Source organism: Zonotrichia leucophrys, chromosome 14 (assembly GCF_028769735.1).
Source record: "Zonotrichia leucophrys gambelii isolate GWCS_2022_RI chromosome 14, RI_Zleu_2.0, whole genome shotgun sequence".
Taxonomy (NCBI): Eukaryota; Metazoa; Chordata; class Aves; order Passeriformes; family Passerellidae; genus Zonotrichia; species Zonotrichia leucophrys.
In genome coordinates, this window is record NC_088184.1 from 11,825,745 (window position 1) to 11,845,878 (window position 20,134).

General features: G+C 41.4%; 1 protein-coding gene across 11 annotated transcripts in view; it reads right to left on the reverse strand.

Annotated features, from left to right (window-relative positions):
* The window catches only part of MAD1L1 (mitotic arrest deficient 1 like 1), a 346,130-nt gene that overhangs the window by 279,930 nt on the left and 46,066 nt on the right, over positions 1-20,134 (reverse strand). The window contains exons 1-2 of one of the 11 annotated variants that reach the window (XM_064726022.1): positions 14,604-14,623; positions 13,871-14,022 (exon numbers count right to left, since the gene is read on the reverse strand). The exons of 6 other annotated variants lie outside the window; for them this stretch is intronic. The gene's annotated coding sequence lies outside the window, so the exon portion shown is untranslated. Of the gene's footprint in view, positions 1-7,316; positions 7,419-13,870; positions 14,023-14,463; positions 14,527-14,603; positions 14,682-20,134 lie in introns of those variants that run through there. 4 more of the 11 variants (XM_064726021.1, XM_064726023.1, XM_064726025.1 and 1 more) reach the window with 4 other exon arrangements.

Genomic DNA, 20,134 nt, shown 5'->3' on the forward strand with positions numbered 1-20,134 from the left:
GATCAACAGTTATCTTCAGAAAACAGTGAAAACATGCAGAGACAGGAGAAAACAAACAGTTGTGCATAAAATGATAATTTTACCAGAGATGAGAAAAATGCTTGTTTATCAAGGCACAGAGAACTCTCCTTGTCTCTGAGGAAGATAAACTAGAATACCACCTGTGTGAGCAATCAATTTTCCAACAACATCAGGAGGTGGAGCTGGGTATTGAATAGGCAGCAGAAAATATATGGGGCAAGTCAGGTGGACTGAAAGCAAACAGAGAACACATCTCAGTAATTTCCAACCACTGCTATTAAAGCAATCCCACTGCAGCCACTTACACAGGACAGGAGCTGGAACAAGTATTTTTAAAATTTCCAGTAACATCCAAAATTCAGCTCAGTTTCAGGTACAGCACCAGAAAATATGAGAAGCAGGAAAAAAAAAAGAAAAAGAAGAAACTAAGGCATCATTACGTTATAAAGCCAAGTATTTTGGCATCAGTTATTTTTAGCAGAAGTTGGCAGGAGATGACATTGAAGTAAATCATAAGTAGCAGAACTGAGAGAAAATTCTACAACTAAACAGAATTTGTGTTAATACTTCCTAGGATAAAAATTCAAGGAACTGGCAGGAGCTGCTTTCTAAGTCAGTTCTTGGCTACAATTCTGTGTTTATAACTTCTAAATATTTTACTGAAGCTTTCATTGTAGGTAACCAAATTAAATCAACAATAGACCAACTGTTCTGCTCTGGAAAAATGTACCTGGAGTCACTTGGGGATATATCAAAAGTTAAATATGTCATTGATTGTGACACAGCCATATTGGTCTTTCCCTCAACTACAAATCAGAGCATGAAATGCAGCGTTCAAAACCTCAATAAATCAATTAAAAGGATATGGAATGATCCCTATAGACCTAGGGTCTGGACTGGAATGCAAGAGGTCCTTGCCAGGCCTTTCATTTCCATGACAGGTACAGAAAACTGCAAAACGCCAGCTGCTGGAAGGAGAAATATTATTCCAGGAAATGGGAAACACTGGTGAAAAGACAATGTACAGAGTGCATCCACATGATAATCCCTTGGGAATGCAGGGTCAGGCCTCCCCTGGTGTCTTGTGCAGTTCCTGCTGAGACAAGCAGCAGGCTGGTGGTTTATAAAGCTTTTTTTTTTTTTTAATGCCATCTGTACTACACCAGGAAAAAATTAAGGAATCTTTTTTAGAAATGCCACAGAGAACTGAATATAATATTTCTTTAAATTTTAATGGAACATCAAAATGTTTGGGATTCCCCCCCTCCTCATATGGAAATCACAGTACATTGTTGGGAAGCAGGCTTTCATGGTAGTTCTATTATTAAGCCATCATGAAAAATGTATCAAAGACAGTTCCACAAAACTAGTGTTTATTTTCTCAAAAGTGAAAATACAACACTAAAAAAAAATATCCCAACCTATCAGTGTAGAACCATGCAAAAACACAATCTAACAGAACATTAACAAATAAAACCCAAACTGGAAATGCTGTAGAAACAGAAAATCTGACAAGCTTCAATAGATACATTCTCACAATATAAAAAATTGCACACATCTTAACCCAGCTGTTACACCAGCCACTGACTTTCTGCCTGGCCATTTTCCAGGCAACTCAACAGCTGGAGTGCCATGAAGGAATACCCTCATTTCTATTTTAGAGATAAAATATTAATTTCCAGAAGCCACTTTTGCTGTCTAGTGTTGAGGTATTTGGGGAGAACCAGTCTACAGGTGACATCTCCTCACAGGGATCACCCCAGTGTTCTCTGGACTCGCAGCAACCTTGAGCCAAGTCTTGTGCCTGAACCACATGATGGAGTAAGCACTGCTGTGGGGTATTTTTCTCAAAAGCTTTGAGTCCTTCACCAATGCCAAAACCTTTGCAGTGCTGTCTGTGAGGCCTTCCAGAACATTCCCTTTTCATCCAAGGCCACAGGATCTCTGATGCTCCCAAGGTGTGATGTGATGATGCTCCATCTCTGACAACGTTAAAATTTTCATCACCTCAGAGCAGAAATAATTTCATTTTAAACCAAGATGGGGCAGAGACTGGTTAATCCTTGTGAGACACAAATCACAACCCAGCCAGTGGGGAGGAGAGCTGCATCCACTGCTCTCCACTGCCAGTGGTGAATAAAGTCATGTACTTTGACACTTGTGTGAAATGCACTTTTTCAGAGCATATATTCCTGGGAATTGCAACTAGCTCATGGAAGTTTGTACCTCCACATTCCCCCCATCCCTGTGCTAGCAGCCCCTTGGGAGACATTAAATCTGCCCAGACAAATCCTACATCACCCCATGTCTCCTGTGATGGAGCTTGGGCTGGAGGAGCTCTCCTGACAGCAGCAGATCCTCCCTGGGTGTGCCCCTTTCCTGCACAGCCTGCTCCACCTTCACCTCACAGAACCAAAACACATTCCAGGAACAAACCACAAGCTGCTGGGAAGGAAGGCTGGAAAGAAGATGCCACATCTGCAGCAATTCCTGCAGCTCACTGCCTGCATCCAAAGCAGCCCTGTGGGGAAAGTGAGACAGGAGCAGGCTGCCATGCTGGCTCTGAGGAGCTGCAGAACACAGCATTTTATTTCAGAGACACCTCCCACATTCTCCCACATTTGGTTTATTAATAAGTCAATGAGACTTATTTACAGAATATATTGGTGACACCAGAGTTCCCAAATCTCCCAACACCCTCTGATCAGTGAGGGTTTTTATACCTTGCACACTATAAATACAGCATCTTAAAAATTAAATAACAGGAAACCCTTGACAATTTTTGCGTGCTGGAAAAAGATATTTCAAGAACACACCATCGAGTCCCAGCTTTATGGATGCTGTTAAGAAAACAGTTCTCATTCCTTTAAGTTTTTTTTTTTTCCTTTTTTTCCATCAGCATTTCTGTCGCCCTCCTTTCGCCTGGGACAAAGCACCAAACTGGATTTGCCAGCACAATGCACACCCATTCCTCAGCTTGGCTGTTCTCCTTAGGCACAAACAGCCTATAATCAAAAAGAAATAATAATCATAATACAAACAGCTGGATTCATATTCCCCTCTGCAGATTGCAAACACATATATCTTCTGTACAAAGAGATGAACTCTGTATTTCTTGCAGCTAAATGCTATTTGTGTAAAGAAGGATTGCTCCATGCTGGGCTGATGGGTTCACTTCTCTAGGATATTATTTTGTAGTAACTCTTCTCTTACCAAACCACCTTTTTTTCCTCCAGATCAGGAGAGGAAAGCACAATAACAAGGTAAAAACAAATATTTCAAACTCAAAGATTACAAGGTTAAACATAACACCTATTTGTGCTTGTAAGCTTAGGAGTTGCTGGCTTGCTAGAGTGCCCCTTTCAGTTGATATTAGAAATGCTCAGTCTCTGTTAATACTGTCAGGACTTTGCTTCCTGAAATATTCATCCATCCTGCATTGTACTCTCAGTTTGTAAAAGACATTTGATTTTTAATTCTGCAAACTATACAAGCAGTGACTCTCACCCTCTTTTCCCCAATAATGAGCAGTAACTTAAAACCAAAAAGACATCCACGCCAATGGATGGCAGCTTGCAGTCATCAGTTCTCATTTCCTCGGTCAGACAGAGCACAGCCAGTCAGGCCACAGCACTAAATCCTGCATAGACCCTTACAGACAAGCCAGCAGCCACTGGGAGTTTATTTAAACTCAGAACAAATTATTTCTTCCTCTTCTGACAGCAAGTTGTCCTTTGATTCAACATGAGAGAAGGTACATGAACAGCCTCTCTCCACAACACAGTTCATGTACCAATCAAATTAATTCTGTTTATTGTCTGAGTTCTGAGATTTTCTCTTCCTCCCTGCACCTTATCCCAATTAGCCTTTTCAGTTGTCAGTGTCCTGGGTGGCAAATGGAAAACTCAGCATACTGAGGCATCACCAAAATGCTCTGCCAGAGCAGCAGCAGGCTGGCTGCCTGAAAACCCAAGCTGCTTGTAGGGAATGTTGGTGGTCTCTGCAGCCCCAAAAAAGAAAAGGCAGCCTACATGTCCCTACAGATAAACCTGAGCTGGTAAATTAGTGCCGAGGAATCAAGGAACTGATTTTTAAGTGCAACAAAATACTTGAGAGGAGCAGATAAAGACGAGCACAAACACTGCTGGGGTGATGTAAACAGTGCTACTTCACTTCTTTTATTTGCCTTCTTTACACAACAACTAAAATACACAACTATCAACAAAGAAACCCCTGACTTTCCAGCTCAACACGTCTCCCTGTCTGTTTACAAGCACTGAATTATTCATGTTGTATAAGAGTATATACAGGAAGAGATCCATGTATGTAGGAAAACAGAGAATGTCAACTCCCAGAGCCTTTGCTTAGAAAACTATGAGAGAGAATCACAAACTGTTTAAGCATCACAGAATTTCTGTAAAACTTCAGCTTCTAAATTACTTTGATACTTAAAAATTTACCTTATGTTCACAATCTGCTCTAATGCAAATCACATCACTCTGGGCTATAGCTCAATTTCATTTTTCTAAGCGAGGAGCTTTTATTGGCAGTGAAGCCTCAGAGAATGAAACTTGGCCTAATTAGATTGTTCACAGTGCCTTTCCTCCAGGAGCAGCACGTGCCACTCCCCACAGCCATGGGACCTTGGTGTGTTTGCTGTCACTCCAAGGAAAGTTTCACTTACACCACAGTGGATCAGCACCACGTTCCTGTAACAGAGCATTTTATGGCACACGAGCTCAGCAAGGTTTAATGGCAAAAGCAAGACCCCAGGTCCTTGGGTTTTCCTCACAAAGCTCTGACAATGCTGCACCCTCAGCACTGTGCCAAGAGCTCCAACCAATGCCAAGGGTTTTATGTGGATTTTTGGGGGTAATAGGAGAAAAAACCTGAAGTTGTTTTCTTGGAGGTTTGACTAGATGATCACCATAGATCCCTTCCAACTGCTGTTTTCTTTAATGTATGTCTTAACAAACACTTGTCACCACTCCAAAACCATCCCACTACAAAGGCTTTTCAACACATCTCCCTTAAAATTAGTCACCCAACAGTTACCCTCCCACTTTATTAAATTCCCTCTGCTCTGCAGTCAACTGCAACCCAGCTGCACAGCCAGAATGATAAATGCCCCAGAAAAGCACAGAAGAATCCAGGATACAATGCTTAATTTTGTTTGCTCCTTTGCCTGGAGCCACTTCCTCCTCTGACACAATATTTGATATTGGCTCAGAAACCTTGGATTTCTCCAGGCCATTGCAGGGAGGCTCATTCGTGCACAGCCCTGACAGGGAACTGGAGAGAGCAAGTGAGGACTGTAAACAAACCACATCCTGTTTATGACAGTCAGCACACAAGAGCCATTTCCCTCCTGCTTGGCACTTCCCAACGTGTCACTTGGCATCTCCTCGCTGTTTTGGAAGGAAAGCTCATTAGAAAATTCATTTACTGCTAAGAAATTCTTGTCCTGGAGGACTGCATTTCAAGTGGGAAGCATCAGGAAGGGATTGCAGCACATCCAGAGGGGTTGGGATGCTGGTGGAAATTGTCAATTTTCCAGGTAAAAGGAATCAGATGTTTCCAAATCACTGCATTTCCACATGAAAATAAATGGGTGAGAAGCTGCAGCTCTTCACTGGCTCCTACCAAAGTCTCCATGGCAGATGCTGTGTGCTCCAGAGGCCATTCCTAACTAATGGATCTTTCTAAGATGCATTTTAGTTGTATGACTATTCAATCCTGTCCTTCTCTACTAAAATATAGATGGCATAACACAAATTCACCTCCTACAGAGCTGACTATTGTTAGATTGCCCTTCTACAAACCTCAGCAGAAGCATCTCAGAGAGAGGGGAAAAAACCCAGCACACAGTTTCCTGTTTCCAAATTATTTTACCCAAAATCCAGCCCAAGGCTGGATTGAGTTTGGCAAGTAAAAAGTTGGAGTTTTCCCTAACAAACTCTTTTATTCTTTCCATCAGGTAGCACTAGCACAAAGGATGCAGACAATCAAGAATGTGATAATACAGCCCTGGATCACATTGGACCTGGGGGTAGGAGAAAGGAGCAGCAGCCCACAGTCCAAATCAATCACAACAGTCCCTTCTGTACTTGTCTAAAGGTGCCTTGAAAATGGGAAATAATGCCAGGAGAATGCTACAAAAAAAGAGAACTTACAGCTGACAATACCAGTTTTTGAGATTGTTTCAAAAAATTGTGAATTTGGGTAAGTTTAGTTTTTTTAATATACCTTAGGAGCAGATCTTTCCTGCCAGGGAAGGCTTGACAAGTAGCAAGGAGTGAAATTATGACATGGAATAATAAAAACTGAGGCCACAGCCCTGAAGTGAGTGCCAGCCCCACAGGGATAGGATCACCATGGCCATCCCATAGGATGGCAGCACACCAGAGGTGAGGCAGCAACTCAAGTGACTGCACAAGGCACTGAACAAGTCATTAGACTCCACAAGGCTTTAAGCAATTCCTCTGAAGTCATCTCTTAATAACATTTTTAAATTATCAGATGGCTGTGTTGAGTCACTACAAGTTTATCATACAGTTCCTGGGCTAATTATTTCACTCTGGCAGAAAGCAGACATGCAAAACAATGCTCTGAGTTTTGGTAATCATTCAATATTCCTTCCGTCTTATAATCATTTATCACATTGAAGTTCTTCTTCACAAACCCCAGAAACATTATGTTTAAATTTAGGGTAAACTGGAGGGTGAGGGCTGTCAGTGAAACAGCTGAAAATTTACCATTCTTTAGACCTTATTGACACACCTTTCACAAGGTAATGAACAATATACACAAATAGATTTATTTACAGTCTTTCCAGCTCATCATTAAGCAAAATCCTAGGACTGGAAAAATGAAGATCAAAGCCTGTATACAATGAGTGCTTACACAAATTAGACCTAATGAGTTTCCATAGAAAGTAACTTAAATCTCCATAAAGCCAGGAAAGAAGAGAGAATCCCAAATATCACCAACAATACTGGAAAAAATGAAGACTGCAAATCTGGCGCTTTGGCAAAAGCAACTTGATAAAAAACTGAAATCTGTAACAGATGTGTTTACAGACACACCACACACACACAAAATTATATCAAAGACTGAGAACAAACAGCAGCTGGGTCAGGAGGGGTCAGAGCAGGAGAAATGGCGCAGTTCAGGAGGAAAGGCCACTCTGGGATCTGAAGACAGGAAAATCAGATGGACAAATGGATGACATGAAGACCCAGCACATCATTAGTACCCATCTCCTCTATGAAACAGTTAAAAATTTGCCACAATACCCAAATACTGCTGCAAACTCAGAACATTCTTTCTGAAGTTATCCTGGGCAGAGAGGAGTCTGTGAAAGAGCAATTAAATATATTCCAGACTGGGTTCAGCTGCCTGCAGGGAGTCACAGATCCCCCTGCTCCTGTGTCACTGCAAGTAACAAACCAAGCAAGTGCCTGGCTCTACTCCCACACAGGAAGCAAATCTGTTTACAATCCTGGAATAAATAAATAAATGAAACTCAGCACTAGTTAACACCCAAAGTTTTCCTCAGTGCACAGAATAAAGAGCAGAGGAGTGAAATGCCAACTGCAGCATTAAAAGAAGAAACCCAGGCAGGGTCTGAGGTCTGTGTGCAGCAGAAATGTGCCAGCAATGCACAAATAAGGAAACATCTCATATAAATAAGCATTTCTCAAAGGCAAGAGGAACTCAATAATGTGCATCTGACATGAGAAAGGTTTGACTGAAATTAGTTCTGCACTGTAGAAAAGCCAACTAGCACCAAGCTGTTCCAGGCACTGAACAACAGAAGAGCTGGAGACCTGATGTGTCTGTATGAAACACTGTGCATTTAAAGATAGTTACAATCTGGGTCTTCAGAAAAAATGTCATTTAATTGTTATGGAGGGAGGAATATATTTATATCCACCTCCACTGAGTTCAATTCTGCACTGCATTGATCCAATCCACTCTGGACTTGGTCTGCTAAATGCCAGCTTTTGATGCAGCTGAGCTACTGCAATCACCCAGGGAATGCACAAAGCCATTAAGTACATACCTCCTGCATTGTTATTTTTGCCCAAAAACAGAAACAGAGGCTTAATTTTATACAAGGCCTTCACATCTGGCAAGGAAAGGTATAACCTTTGAAGGGAAAAAAGAAAGGAGAAACACCAAATTGCTCTTTTTATCATAAAAAAACCTTTGGAATCATTTGGCAAGGAGTCAGTTCTGGACTTCTTCAATTCTGTGAGGGAGATTAAAAAGGAATAAAAATAATCTGAATTAACTATACAGGATTATTGAAATCCAGCAATCTCTTGGGAGTATAGCTCTGGGCTCAGAAGAGGTGCAAACAAACTCAGCCCCAAACACCAGCATAAGAAAAACTCTCTTACAAAGCAAAAGATGCAAAGCAACAACTCTCCAGAGAAGAACAACTGCATCTGAATTTAGCCAGTTCTACTATTACTATCCATCAGCCTCTCAACCTAAGGGAAACAGAGCAATACAATAAATATGTCAATGTTTACTGAGCATTTGAAGAATTGTATGTTCTTGTGATGCAAAATTAATTTGTACTGTTTGGTCAGCTTATTTAAAATATTTAAACTCTGTCTCGGCTGCCTCATTTATAAAAGAACTTTTGCCAGATATGGGATTTCAACACTCAAAACAGTTAAACAACTAACAACCAAGCTGTACTTACCAGAGTCCACTCAGCAAGGTTTATCACTCCATCCTGTTTTTTCCCCTACTACCTGCTTTTTTTTCTATGTAGTTGTTTGTTAGATCTTGAATGAAATTACATTTCAAACTAATTAAGATAATAACTCCTTTGTGGATTTGTTTTGCAACTGAAACAACATTATACCTCTTGTCTCTGATGGACTCAGGGTAATAAGGAGCCAAAGAGTAATACAACTACCCCAGAGATAAAATTTAATGTCTTTAGATCTATAACACAATATTAAGGAAAACTAGAACAGAAGAGAGCCAGCAGGCAGCTGTGTGATGTACAGGGCCTTCCCTCATTTTTGCGGGACCAGTTCTTTCTCCAGCGAAACTGAAAGGTGATCAAGGCAGGCACAGACAAGTACTTGACTCCTTTGGTTAAACAGCCTGAGCAAAACACACTCATTCCACTCCCACTTTTCTGAAACAAATGAGATGTGAATAACTGGATGAGGGCAAAGCAAATCCAGCTCAGTAGTGAGAGTGCTGTTTGAATGTCCATCTTACAGCACTCCCACTGCACTGATTCAACAGGGGAACATCTTCACACAAAAATGCTTTCATAGCTCTGCTTTCCAACAGAAATTCTATTTAATTAGAAAACCTCTCTTCTTAGATCCAAGTGAGAAAGGTCTGCACACATGGACCTGAGCATCTTCTGGTAAATAAGGAGCACATCTGCACAGATCACGTTTTACTTGCTGGCTCCCAAGGATTCTGTGTTTGCCCTAGACACCACTTCAAGAAATACATCTTATTGTTTTGGAGATTGATCTAATTTAATTGCTTATTACATTTCACAAATTGCTTTTCTGGGTAGAAGTGATTAATAGATACACTTGTAGGTATCCTCCTCCAGAAGGTTTCCAACAGAACATTTAGAATAAACAGAACAGCACTTTCATGGCTTCCCAAATTAATGCTTCTCCCACCACCATAAAACAGCAAAAGTTCACTTCAGAGGTAACATTTCAATCTCCAACAGGTGAGCACACGTTCCAGAGCTACTGCAAGAGCTCCAGAGCCTTTTTCTTTTTTCAACCCCAGAACTGGATCTGACATTAACAAAGCCATACATGTTATGGCAATACTTGGCAGTGTTCAGCACATTTTTAAGGGAACAGACTGATTTTTTAAAAGTCAGCAGTGAAAACTGGAGGTTATTTTTGGTTGCTGGCACTTAGCTCAGCTCTAGCTTCTTGTCACTTCAGCTCCCCATTCTGCCACACAGAGCAGGTGGATCCCAGTGGCAGAGGCGCCAGGGAAAAATCCAGAAACTCTGGCATTGCTTTAGAGAAGTGAGACAAGCACAAGGGATGCCAAAGGAAAGGCCACAGCACAGGGAATATTTACCAGAAATTACAAATGAGCAAGAGGCACTGCAAGATTTTAGTAAATAATTTGAAATCAAACTCAGTCAATCCCAGGGCTCTCTGAAGGATCAAACCTTACTTTCTTCAATACCTGAACTTTTCCTCTCTTGCTTCTGTCCACGTATCAGGCCCTTGGTGACATTTCTAATGCTCTTGCTCGGAATAGAAAGCAGATGTCAAACATCCCTGCTGCAACCACAGCTTTGATGTGGTAAAGGAGGCCACGCAGACATGGATGAAATGGTCATTTAGAGCCAAAGAAAAGGAACATTAAAGATATGAGTCAAAGCCAAAGGAATTCAGTTCAAAAATACAGAGTAAGTTGAGTCCACCCACTGCAATAGTCTTTGGCAATTTTCTGCTGCAAAGTTCTTTATAATTAGCACAACACCAAGCATGTTAATCCTCAGAAAAAATCAATGGATTCAACTTTGGAAGACACAAAGTGAAATTCTCCATACTGAAATGTCTCTCTTTAGCTCCATAGTCATTAAGAAAAAGAGGGTTTAAGAAAATCAATTATGGTCTTAACCTGCTCAGTCACAGAATGCATGTCGGGAGAAAAATACAAGTCTTTTTAAACAGCTGTTATTGAGCAGGTCCCCTTCCAGGCAGCCCTCTCTGACCATGTTAAATTACCTTATGCACACACACATCCTCAGATACTTCTGTAATCCACAAAGCCACCTAACTAGCAAAGCTCAATTTCCTTTGGACTGTGCTTGTACATCTAATTCCTCCCATACAGCAATAAATCAAATGTCCTCCCACATCACCCTCATCAGCCCTACATTGCCCACACTTCCTCTCCCCACACTTTCCCTCTGAATCCTGTTCCTTATGAATGTGTGGGCTACAGAACACACTCACATTCTGCTTGCCACTGTCAAACTAAACAGAGCAAACCAGCTGTCTCTGCATTTGGCTGGAGTGAAATCCACATCCTTGCTCCTTCCTTTGCACAAAACTCCCTGGCTTTAAAAGATTTGTCCCCCTCTCTGGTGTGACCAAGGTAGCCAGAACATCCAAACTCAAAGCCCAGTGTAACTGCTCCAAAAATAAATTTTTCTTCTGTTCTTAGGTAAGGAAGGTGGTCTGATAACCTAGGAAAAATCTGCAACAATTCCATTCAATTCAAATACCTCAACATCTCTGCATCTGTTTGTAAAAATGTATTAAAATTAAAGTCTAGGACAAAAAAGTTCAGTCATCCATTCTAAACAGAAAGGTTAAAACCCCTGTCATCTACAAAGCACCTGGGCTAGTGGAACCCCCATGGCAGGGGGTTGGAACAAGATGATCTTAGAGTTCCCTCCCAACCCAAACCTTTCTGGGATTTTATGATTTACCAAAACTTTCATCTCCTATTATCTGGAAACAAAGGTAGGGATCTCTAGCATGGGTTTAATATTTTGGCCTGCAGTGCACTAAATTATTCTTTTTCTACTTCTACCCAAGTCCAGTACAAAAGCAGAACTTCATGAGCCAAACCAGGCAGGGCTCCTTCAGAATTGCATGCAGATGCCCATTTTAAAAGAACATTAAAATGCCACAAACATTAATCAGATGAAAATTACTGAACATCCTTCTCATGAAAAAGAGCTCCCAAACAAAGGGAGAACTGAAAACTTGGCCCAGTAAACAACTCTTGCCATTTTCCCCCCATACCTACAGCACAGATCCATCCATAATTAACTTGGTCTAAGCACTCTCATTCATTTCTAGCTTTCCAATATTTAACTAAACTACTCCATTTTCAATTGTCAACCCACCTAAATAACTTTGCCAGCAGCACAGCTCATCTCTTTCATAATTATAAGAGATATGAAGAGTCTCCTTTCATCTTCCAGTGAACATGTATTTAGCTGGTTTCCAAATACCTGCTGTAATTTGTTATCCAGGGCTGCTTCTTGCCCCTGGCAGTCTCCCTTCTGTAATTCAGTGACATTCTGAGGATCCAACAATGTCCTGTTCAGTGGTAGAACAGAATTTATTTTAAGATGCTCAACTTGTTTCCTGGTACCAATGAAAGTGTTTCTTCAGCCTTTCAAACTACTGCTACGTATCAGCAGAGTTTTTTTGAACCACTGAACATAACAACATCTAAAATCTTTTCTCTTCATTTGGATGTACAGCCAGAATATCCTTCCAGTGGGCTCCTTACTAACAACTGGTTTAAAATTCTAAGAATACACACTGCATTTATTAAGCAGCTTAAATGATGTACAGCCTTTTGAGGCTGGGTGAACTATTATTGCTCAGTCAGAACTTGTTCTGCCTTCCATTTCCAATCACCTTCAAGCTTAAATTTCACTCAGCACTCTCATTTCCAGTTTTAATATGGCCAAATCAAGGGAGCATATGGATGTAGTAGTATTAATAAAAATGGAGACACTCTCCTCTAATGGTGTGATAACTAATCAAAGCAAAACTCGTAAAGCCAACATAATGAAACATTATAACAGCATTACAAAAGACAACAACCCATCTTTCAGCATTTGACAGCACTGAGGAAAACTAACTACTAATAACACATCACACCAAAAAACAGAAATCATGTTTTCATTGAAAAAGAGTTTATGGCTCCTGGTCAGTGTCTTTCTCCTGTCAACACATTGAGTGGTTTGTTAGCTATTAACTCTCCTGTGTGTTCACCCTTAATGCTGTATTTCTTATCTTACAAACCCTATTGACAGAAAATCTCTCTCCACTTTGTACTGAGTCTGTCTTCCACTTCTGCCCTATTAACTCATGTCAATACAGCAAAGGGAGCAAAAGAAAGCAGCAAAGTCAATACCCATCCATCACATTTTTGTGCAGCTGCTGCAGTGAAGAGGAACACAGGACAAAGGAAGTGGCTGCACAGGTCAGAAATTCATCTGCCCAATTAATATGGAGCACTCTGAATATTCAGAGCAAAGATCACATGCTGAAGCAAAAGCTGCTCTATCTCCACTGTGCTTTTGCAAATAAAAGTCTCTCACAAGACATGCTGTCCTTGTTTTAGGGAAATCACAAGCTCTGGTGGGATTTGCTATAGTCCCACATCCTTCCTATGCTTTTTCTGCCCTTTTTGCAATTGCATTTCTCCTACTAAATCACAAGGTACCTCTGGGAATAAAGGAAGGCATCATCAGTGAACACTTAACTGGACAGGATGATCTCTTTTCTCTGCCAATCCCTGCACCAGTAGGAACACTAGAGAACTGAATTCAGAACAAAGAAGAAAGCATTTATCAGACAGAATAGCAGAGATTAAAGCATTTCTCCCTCTGATTGAATGACCACAGTATCACATTCCCTCTGCTCCTGCTGCTGCAGAGGAAGTGATTGAGCTCTGGCACAGGGGCCTTGCTGAGTGAGGAAGGGGGCAAATCCTCTCACCAGAATTTTAATTTCTTGCTCCTGGAACCAGGAAATCATTACCCAGTGCAGCAGAGAAATGAATGCTGCATCACGTCCAATGGTGTCCCTGCTGGCAATCTCTATGTGAGAGAGTTTCTTTCAAAGAGCCTGGATCAGGTATTGCAGACCTTTAAGTTACATGGGACCCATGAAGGGCTGAAAGAACTGAGACAAAAAGAAATGAAAAACAGAAAAAAATGAAATTGTGAACACAATTTAAAGACCGATGGAAAGAGCCCAAATGAAATCTGTGATTTCCACTGTGGAGCAGTAAAACACATTAACTCATCTTGCCAAAATACTTGGTACAAAAGGTATTATTTTAGTACCTTGTACACACTCCTGGGCTGCACTCAATTGAGGTCTCTCAATTTCCAACTCTCATTTCTCCTTTCCAGTGGACAATGTTGGGGGTGCCAGGAAGAGAAAAAGGTAAGATTCCAAATGCTGGATTGATTCCCACATGAAGAGCCTTGTGCCTCTGTTGCATATAAGTAGTGATATTAGCAAAGAAAGGTCTTATAAAATATGGTTTAGCCCCTGCTACTCAAGCTAAGTTAGCAGGAGCTTGGATGTTCCCATGCAAAACAACCTTGGGAATGAAGAGTCAGTTAACACAACAATCTACTCTGGTAAGGAAAGTAAGTCTGCACCTGCATAAACATTAGATCTGTCCACAGAGGAAAAATGTAAACACCTGAATCTTAGCACGTACACACTGAACAGCTTTTAATCAATGAATAAGGTAGCAAGAATACTACCAGCCAATCAGAGTTACACACAAGGTCTGGGAAAACTGCATAAAATAAGTGATGTAAAAAAAGAATGGGGTTTTCCTAGATAAAACTGAGTCTCAGCTAACAATTATTCCAACATGTCTCCTCTCCCCAATTCATGCTGTTCTGTGCTGAGCAAAACCCACCTTGCACAGGGATAGGCCAGAGGCACAGCTTTCTAATTTTCTTTTTGATTTCTTTTTTTCCTCCTGTAGAAATCAAGTAGTATTGCCATCTTATTGCAGGGGTTCCATACTGTTGTCTCTTAATCACAAAAGTTCCATACCTTTTTGGTGTTTCTCATGGGCAGCTCCTCAGAGCACTGACTCTTCTTCACAAAGCAACCAACTGACTCCAGTTCCCTTCTCAACCACCCACCCCACTCTTTTATAGCACTCCTCTTCTCATTGCTTACAGCTGTGGCCTATTAAAGTCAGGCCTGTTCCTAATCTTGGTTAATTGGCTCAGCTGCAACTCTTTAGGGGTAAGATTACTTTCTACACTACCTTTACTTTCTTATATTCTATCCCCCTACAAAGAAACAGCAGGAAAGTAAGGCAGATTTTTTAAAGAAATAAAAAGTTAGCTATCCAGATATTTGTTTGTATGCAGACAAAGCTGGATGAATGATGGGATACCTGTTTTGAACATTCCAAAATAAATCTGTGCTGGCTCCCAGAATGATTAAATGGATGCTGTAAAGGAATTATTAAAATAAATGTATTTAATGTGGTTCTGTGTCCAAGTTCTCTGACCATCAGATCATTTGCACAAACAAAAAGCAGCCTGATTTATCACAGCCATTACTGCCAGCCTGTAAAGTTGTTCAAGTTTACATTGAGGTTTCAGGTTAGTGGGCAGAGGACTCCAATGTGCCAACTGTGCCTCAGATGGAGGCACACGCTGTGTTCCAACCCATTCTGCTTTTGTGACATCTTAGACATTATTAGACAAACAGGCCTAATAATTCTGATGGATTAAGGGGATTTTTGTTTGGTTCTTTTAAATGGAAGCAGCAAAACAGATTGTCCCTGTTGTTATATGGTAAAAAGGATCCCAGCAAGTGTGCTCAGCCCCTGGCTCCTCTGTGGCTCCCAGGCTGTGCTGGATGTGGAGCTGGTGTAAAGCAGCTGCTGAGATACAAGTTCAGGATGCGGGAACTGAAGCTGTCACTTGGAGAAACCATCATAAACATTTTGCAGGAACATTTACCAACTGTTAAGCCATGATGAAATCAGAACAGACAAAACCACAGGCATCAGTTCTCAAACAGTTTTAATGTCAAAAGGTATTAAATGAAGCTGTGACCCATGTGGAGATCAGACACCAGCCCTGCCACTCTCAGAAGGAAGTTTCAAAGCCAAATGCTCAACAGTTAAGAAATGTCAAACACATCCATGGAACCATCCCCCAGTCACTCCCTACCTTCCCACGCTATTTGAGCTTTTAATGCAGCAGGAGTAATTAACCACCTGCAAGCACATGTATGAAATCATAAAGACTTATGGGCTGCAGGTAGAGTAATTGCAATTAACAGATAAACTAGAGCTGCTCCTCAGCAGTCAGCGAGGAAGTTTCCCAGCTACACCATATTGTACCCACTTATATTAAATATATATATATAATGTACAGCTATTCAGTGTACAGAACTTGCTGAACCTTTTTATGAAAAGCAAAGAAACAGCCTCCCTCCTCTCCTCACACCTGGATCAATGCCTCAAAGCATAAACCAGCTCCTCAGATGAAAGGAAAAGGAGGAAATTTTTAACAATGAAATTCATTCTCAGCTGTGACAGGTTGGGGCTTTTCATTTCTGCACTGGCTCCACAAAGCAGATGATCCTGGAGTTGCAGTTTGAGCCTCTCAGTGACTTGCAAGCATCCTCCCTGAGCTAAATGCATCACTGCAGTGGACACTACCACTCGTTTCTTAATTTTTATGACCTACTATATTAAAACCAGTTTAAATGTAATAAAGTCTGCAACATTTACAGCTACAAAATATGGGAGGGCCATAAAATTAGCCAAGCATAAAAGTAAGGGAGTCTTAAGCATCCTCTGCTCACTTTCCAGTGACAATATACACAGAATTGGCATGGACTACAAAATCAAAGGGAATTTGAATTCAAATTAGAATTCTAGCAACCTTTCTCCTGCCTGCTGGGGGCTCAAGGGACATTAACACACACAGACTCACTCTTCTGCATTGTTTCCTCAGGTTTTCATTCTCACTTTCTAAAATTTGTTTATCAAAGTGGTGATCTGAAATATTGATGATTTACTCTCCTACACGGCTTTGCTCAGCTGCAGCTGGCTTGGCAGTAATGACACACTTTTTCTCTTCACACTCCACCCCTTTTCTGCAGAAGCTGGAGTCTGAAAATGTAGTTTTTAGAATCACAGAATATCCTGAGAACAAGGACCATTGAGTCCAACCCCAGGCATTGCACAGACACCAATCCCACCCTGTGCATCCTTGAGAGTTGTCCAAACATTCCTGGAGCTCTGGCAGCCTTGGGGCTGTGACCATTCCCTGGGGAGCCTGTTCAGTGCCCCAGCACCTTCTGGGGGAAGAACCTTTTCCTGATCTCCACCCTAAAGCTCCCTGACAGAGCCATGCCCTGGGCCCTGTCCCTGTGCTGCCCTTGGGAGGAGCTGCAGCCCCAATGAGTCTCCCCTCAGTCTCCTCTTCTCCAGCTAAATAAACCAAGAGACCTCAGCCACTCCTTGCATGGCTTCTCCTCCAGACCTTTCACCATCTTCAGAGGTTGCTCTCTATTTTTTCCTCACTACATACCTTTAAAATGTGTAAGGCAAACCAGCAAATCCACACCGAAGCAAAATTCTGAGTGTCATAACAAATCCCTGTTGCAGTGCCAAAACAAAGCTGTTCTCACAACTCTTCCTGTCTCTCTGTCATTCCAACAGTGCAAGCATGGACTGTGCAGGGGACTTAGGCAGCATCTCTGCATAGTGGTCTGTTCCAGGACCATGGAATTTTGCCAGCTTCTTCTCTTCTTTAGGAGGGTTCCCACTGTTTTCTTAATAGGATGCTGTTTGATCAATGAGACACAAAGCTGATTGAAGCAAAACAAAATTTACCTCCTTTCTCTCATGTTTATATTTGAAAGAATTCAAAAATATCTGTTTGGAGCATAGGCAAAAGCTTTAGGATTTGCAAGTGACATGAATTGCTCTTTGAGAAAGCCCTGCACAAGCAGTGACAAAGACATGCTCTGGTAAATTCTGTCACAAGGTTTGTTAACTCCCACCAGCCAGAGGGCAGATTGTGCTGACTTGCTTAACATTACATACAAGTCCTGGGTCAAAATCAGAGCCCAGAACAAAATTGATTCCAAAGGTCCACTGAGTTTTGAATGTTTCTGCAGTCCTGTCTTACAGAGGTCTCTCAATTTCCATCCAGCATTCCCTCATCCTCTTTACCTGAAGCAGCTCTAACACATTAAAAAGCACCACATCATTGACCACAAGCAGTAACACTTGTGCACACCTGGGGAGAACATAAATAACATTTACTGTACTTCAGAGAGGCTCCAGCCTAGGTCAGGTGTAAAAACACAGCAGACACACATTGCTTACACCATCAGCCTCCTTCTGAGAAAAGCATTTTTACAAACCCTGGTTCATCTCTGCTGCAGGACATCTGTTGGTCACAAATTTCCTGCACTTCAGCTGAACTCCACATAAGCCTGTCCTGACACAGTGATGAGCACTCAGTGGCATAAATCCCAGTAAGGGAATATGTACATGGTTCTATATTGGTAACAAACAGCCAAGTCTCATGGATTTTATGTGTCCAGTGCTCCCATGTTTAAAGAATATGCTTCAATATCTTGCAGCAGAGTCAATGATGGTGGTTTACTTCTTTGAAGAAAGGTACCTAGAGAAGGAACTTATTCTATAAAAGTGCTGTGAAAAAACTTGAATTAAAAAGTAGCTTGACTGATCAAACATGGTACCATCTACACTGAGTCCTTGGCTTGATTCACTGCTTTAAGAACAAGAGGAACTTCTTCAAAGTCTGTACACACTAACAAAAGATGCCACTCACTTTATTTTTAAAACATCAAAACCAATGAAGTCAGAGGCTGTCTGACCAGGGCTGCTGGGTTTGCAAGGAGAAGAACACAGGAACTTCTGTCAGCCTCAATGACAGCTACATTATCCATGGGAGCTGCAACAAATCTGCTCTCCCCTGCTCAGTTCTCATTCAGGAATTAGACAACTGTCTCCAGAGGATAGGAAAGGAGAAACCACTAAAACTTCATCCAGTCTCACTCTCCTGTGTTCAGTTCAAGACCTTCAGTATTCATTCAGGGACGATGTGAAGTATTTATTTCAATAAAACATTAAAAAAATCCAAATTAAAAGCTTGCAAAAACTGAGGAATTTCTGTCTTATATGTGGCTCATATGTTTGAAACAAGGCCCACAGTTCATCATTCACAAGTTTGCCACTGAGCCAAAAATTTCACAAGGGAGTCAATAAATTTCTGGCTCCTCTGGCTTTAAGTATTCATGAATACTTCTGTAAGTTCAAGAATGCCCCCCATCCTTGTTCTTACACTGAGCCCTCACCTTCAAGCAGCAGCTTGGTGAGATGACTGACACAGCCTGGGTGCTCATCTTCTCCACCAGGAAAAGCTCTCCCTGCAGTTCAGAACAAGTCTGTTATGAAGTCCTTCTGAGAAAGGGCACATTCTGCAGAGAGCAGACCTGCATTCTGCTCTGAGGAGATGACTGGAATGCATTTTCCCTCTGCATAAAGGCATTTCCTTGGAGGCATCAGCAATCCATGTAAATAAAAGGTTTCCAAAAGGTCACTGGCAATATAAAATGTAATTAGCTTAAAAACAACAAGTATTTTTAGGCACTACTCTGCCCCAGGTTATCTTACTGTTACTTGGGGTTTTATAATCACAGTTATTATCAGCACTTTCCCCCCCCTTTTGGAAGTAGTCAGGAAAGAAAAAACCTGATAAATACACTGTTAAAAGACATCTTGTCACTCTCAAATAGGAGAGCTGGAGACTTACCACCCATGGCTGTGCACAAGCTGCACATCATGATTCAAGGTAACACAGCAGCAGGTGCACTTGTATTAACAGGACACAATTAAAAATAAATAAACAAGTTAATTACGCTGCTGTTAAGTCCAAAATTGACAACAGATTTTGCCATGAGGACCAACATGCCACTTGGTACCTGCAGCTGGCCTTTCCCAGAGTCAGCACAGCCCACAGCACTCGCAGCAGGGCTCAGGGAACAGTGACTGATCCTAGAAAGTGTTTGGACAAACAAAGCAAAACTCATTCTGCAGTCACTGTATTGGCAGTTCAGACTTGCTGCTGCACCCGACTGCCCACAGGAGATAAGTCAAACAATACAGCAAAATTATTTTATTGACAGTTTAGAAAACAGTATTTTTGGCTAATATAAAATTGAAGTCCTAGTCCCTTACCTGCAAGGCTGACACCCCAGTGCTGAGTCAGTGAAGCACAGAATTTACTGGGATGTGGCTCCAATAAAAACATGACACACACCCTTTGCTTTCTATAAGGAGAAAATTCATTCTGCTGATGGTTTGTCTTTTCCAAGTACTCAAACCCTGCTATCAGAATGAACTGGACAGTCTCTTTCTCATGGGTGCTAACAGCTCTTCCATCTCCTCTGCTTCCTGTCCCCAGTGTGCCCATCACCTTCTCTCTCAAATTGTCCAATTGATGAATCAAGTTAAACCCAGAGCAATTGTTCCCAACCTGCATTTAGCTGCAAGGCTTTTCCCTCTCCATCAGATG